Below are 4753 nucleotides of genomic sequence, written 5' to 3' on the forward strand. Positions count from 1 at the left end.
AATATTTGTAATATATGTATAGCTAAAATTTAATGGAAGAAGACATGGGCAAATAAGTGTCTAAATACAGTATTAGCATCAGCAGAGGATTGCGGTCGCGTGAGTTTTAGTTGCCTGCACTAACTATAACGGGGGAATTTCATTGGTTTTTTACGAGTGAAATGTACAGCTAACTATAACTTGTGTGAAACCTATGGTTTTTTCAGTGAATATATATATACACATACATACGCTGCTTGCTTCCTTCGTGCACCAGATCAAAGGGTGTGTTGGCAGATGACAGAGTCAGCACTCTCCGCATGACACTCTTTCCTGTCCTTTCTCTGTTAAAATGAAGGGGCTGACGCTTCTTGAAGAAAACTGCAGTCATGCTATATTGTTTGGCAGCTCCAAATGTATTTCGTACTGCCAAGAAAGACCACCAGACACGTCCACATCCAGCAGCCTTGCTCGCTGAGTAGCCTAAACAGGCAATTTGCTTGCTGCTGCTTCAAAAATTTACAAAATGCACTGCTCCCAGTTTACTGCTGTAGGCACGAGGAGACCAACAGGAATATAGCTGAGGATCAAACCCTGTCTGGTATATTTTTCTGTGTGAGAGAGACTGGAGAGAATTACCATGTTTTAAAAAATAAAATGCAAAAATCTGCTAAAGGTTGTGTTCAGTGATTTCCCTCGCCAACCAATCACAATGAGCTGTGTCTGGCAGCAAGCAAAAGAAACATTACAACGTGTAACTGTTAAACATAGATTCTTGTGATATATTTCTATGCTGCCCAGAGACCATATCCAGTGAGGACAAGCAAGGTCTGGCTTGCATCAATAGCTTCCTTAGTTTGCACAGAATTAGAAATTATATAGAGTAATATTTCTTAGAAGTCACACAGCACAGCAACCAAAAGTTTCTGCATAACATTGCATGAAAGGGAGGGAGCAGGACTGTGCCATATCTATTAAGACATGGTGTTGTTGCTCTTTCTGTCAATGCTGGAGCGCTTTAGGCTACCATCGGCCTTGCACCACAGTGTAATGGTGTCTGCAAGATATCTAGCATAGGTTCTTTACTGGCAGGCTACCCTGCCAGTACAAAATACTATCTAGACATAGAAAAAATGTTCTAACTTTGCATATGTGCTGTACAGTACAGCACAGGTGTAATATTTAAAAAGTTTGCTGAAAACAATATTTTCTATAACTGTATGCCTGCTTACAGGAGGTATATATTTTTGATACATAGCTGTGTCTTTAAATGTTAGTAGATAGAGCTTTGCATCAAAATCATTGATTGTGTGCATGGAAACGGCCACGTTCCACCTGAGGGATGCGCCCTTGACACAAAGTAGCACAAAGCAGGACATAGCACTACTTTGCATTACTTTAGTGCAACCTTCCAACGCAAAACAAGCTTTGTACTAGAAAATAAATCCCAAATCAACTTTTGGTGACACTCACCTGGCACAAAGTACAGATAAATCTGCCCCATGGTATTTATACTTTTCACATAGCCTTGAATTCGATAGCTGTCATCAAATGAACGTACCACCATAAACAGTGATTCTGCCTTAATTTTATGATCTGCAGCAATATTACCTAAATGATTGTGTAGACTGCATTCATTAGGGTAAACCACACTTATTTGTTATTGCCATTCTTCAGATATTCATGGTAATATTGCCTAAGTTAATGTTCTGGGATTAATGGTTCTCCTTTTTAGGAACCCAGCAAAATACTTGTTGAAAAAAATCAAAATATTTCCACATTTTCATTATTTCTTCCGACTGCAATGAGACATTGATTAATGGTTTACAATAATACATAGCTCTGAATGTGCAGAAAAAACATATAGGGCCTGATTCATAAAGTGCTTCCACACTCATGGCGGAGGCCTTGCAGTCGTGGGGGAGTCTCCACACTCGGGGCAGGATATCCTCAATTAGAGTTCTCATTGCGGCGGGCCTCCGCATGGAGGCCCTTTGTGAATCAGTTTCTATTGATGAAGAAAGAGACCAGAGATGTACATGTGGTTAAACAACTTAACCATCCCCAAACATCCTGGCAGTGAAAGACGTAAATGGGTAAGATTGCTTAAATTAGAACTTTATATTGAATGCGCATATGCTCAATTTCCTCTGTTGCATAATAACAATATGGAATTTGTATTATATCAAGAATCACAACATAGATTTTTGCAGTTTGCAATTCATAATACATTTATATTGAATGTATTTCAAATTTCAGACCATTACAAATAAATATAATTCCAATTTAGGATCAATTTGAAAACAATATTAACTTGTACTTCTTCTTTCATAGCAGGTTGATACTGGCAGTTCTGGCATGCACTGACTCTCACTGACAACTCACTCTCAGGCTGTACTTAGGCCAGACCAATGAACACAGAGATTTCAGAGCTACAAAAACACTTGGATTGTTAATGTAAGCACAGTTCTGCTAGTGATTTGACAAAGTATATTTGCCTGTATCTTGTTGCAGCAAATTGAAGTGGTACTGGCTTACCCACCTTTTCTTTAACCTAAGGACAATTACACGTTGCACCTCTGAGATTAGCTGAGGGACAGCCACAGTTATAGGATGTGCCAGGCTAGGATGGTCCAACTAAACACTTGGACTTTGGAGGTGGTTTAGTTATACTGGGCTGCAGTCTTTGCGGGTGGTGCATGGGCAGTGGTATACGTATGACCCTCTGCTGATTGACACTCAGCAGCCTTACTTATTCTCAGGGGGTGCATGAAACTATCACATAATAAGCAAAGCCAGGCTATGGCTGGCCCCTAGAAATGGCTGAAAATGGTTAGACCCTGCATCCTTAGGGTGGTCTTCCCCTGAACGTTTTGTCTTTTGCCTCCCAATTTGTCTAATTCTTTGTGTTGGCCTTAGGACTTTGAACACTCTACCACTGCAAACCAGTGCTAAAGTGAATGTGCTTCTCTCCTAAACATGATGACATTGGTACATACATGATTGGATTAATTGTTGTACTGGTAAGTACCTTGTAAAGTGGTATACCCAAGGACCTGTACTTCAAATGCTACTAGTGGGATGCAGCACTGATTTTGTCAACCACAGAAGTAGCCTTCCAAACCTGTCTCTGGCCTGCCACTGCAGTGACTGTGCATAGAAGATACTGCCACTTCGACTTGGCATTTAAAACAACTTGCCAAGCTTTAAACTCACCTTTTATTACATATGTCACCTGTAAGGTAGGCCTTAAGTAACCCTAAGGGCAGGATGCCATGTAAGTAAAAGGTAGGACATGTATTTGTATGTTTTGCCTGTCCTGATAGTGACAAACCACCAAATTTGTTTTCACTACTGTGAGGCCTACCCCTCTCATAGTTCAGCATTGAGATTTCCTTGATACACTTTTAAGCTGTAATTCCTGATCAGAGAAGAGTAGCTTTTTCATGTTTCATATGTTTGGAATGGTAATGATAAACCATCCTAACTGGTGAAGTTGGATTTAACATTACTGTTCTAGAAATGCCACTTTTAGAAAGTGGACATTTCTCTGTACTTACTGTTCATTGTGCCCGACAGCCTGTTTCCAATACACATCTGGCTTGCGTGATAGCTACACTTTGTGCATTCCCTCTAGACAGCCACAAACACAGGACGGTGAGGCTCATCTCCATTCTGAGCATTCATTTGCCTTCATCCGCATCCTAATGGATCTTCCAAAGCAGGGAGGAATAGTAGGGGCTGAAACTTATACTTCAATAGGTGGTCCTGGCCACATACAAAGAACTGATTTACCCCTCACAGATAGCCTGGCAGATAGGACTGGGTTGAACGGGTTCCTTGGGCACTTCAGAGAGTTCCTTTGAAGTCACCCCCTACATCAAAGGCACTTTTGGGAATCAGTACTGGGTCTCAGACCCCCTAAAATCAGACACTTCTGAACTGAACCTCTGTCAGAAGGACTGCTGTGCGGCTTAAAGGACTCAACTGGACTGTTTTTCTGGAAGGACTGCTTTTCTGCTTGTTGCCCTGCTGCCAGCTGCGCCCTGACTCTGCTGAAGGTTAGTTGGGCTCTGCCTTCCCTCCAAGTGATTTCCAAGGGCTTGCTGGTTTGCCCCTTGTTTTTTGAATTCTCAGGGCCATAAAAAGGATTCTGCCTTGTGTGAGTCTTATCCTTGGCTGAGGTGACCTCTCTGGACTCAGAAGTGGGTTCTTGCAGCTTCTTCCACATCAACGTCGGTGTAGCGATGAATTTGTGCAGATCAGAACCGCTGCATCACCTTCAATGCCGAAGTAGCAGCCGCTCAATGACAGCAATTCTACCGCTGGCGCGGCTCGACGCCGACGGACAGCACGGCTTGACATTGACAGAGCACCTGCATTGCAAAGGGGTTTTACACCGCAGTTTCCATCTACTGCACAGATTGGCACCGATGCTCGCCTCCATTCATGGATCCCCGACGACATGGCGTTTTCTGGACTCCTCGCCTCAAGTCTTCGACGTCGACACTTTGGTCTATCCAAGGTATTTTGTTAGCGGAACCTATTTGAGTCTTGTCGATGGCCTGCTCTTGATCACGGTTGGCCTGAACTTTGGATTTACTCCGGTCTCGCGCGACCTCAAACAACCGTTTAGCACTATTGACTTCTAAGCACTGTTTTTGCATTTAATCTTTAAAAATTCATATCTCGACTTCTACTGATTGAATCTTTGTTGTTGTGGTCACATTGTACTTGGATAAATATTCTCTACTTTTCTAAACCTGTGTGGAGT

This window comes from Triturus cristatus, chromosome 7, assembly GCF_964204655.1.
Source record: "Triturus cristatus chromosome 7, aTriCri1.1, whole genome shotgun sequence".
NCBI classification, from domain to species: Eukaryota; Metazoa; Chordata; class Amphibia; order Caudata; family Salamandridae; genus Triturus; species Triturus cristatus.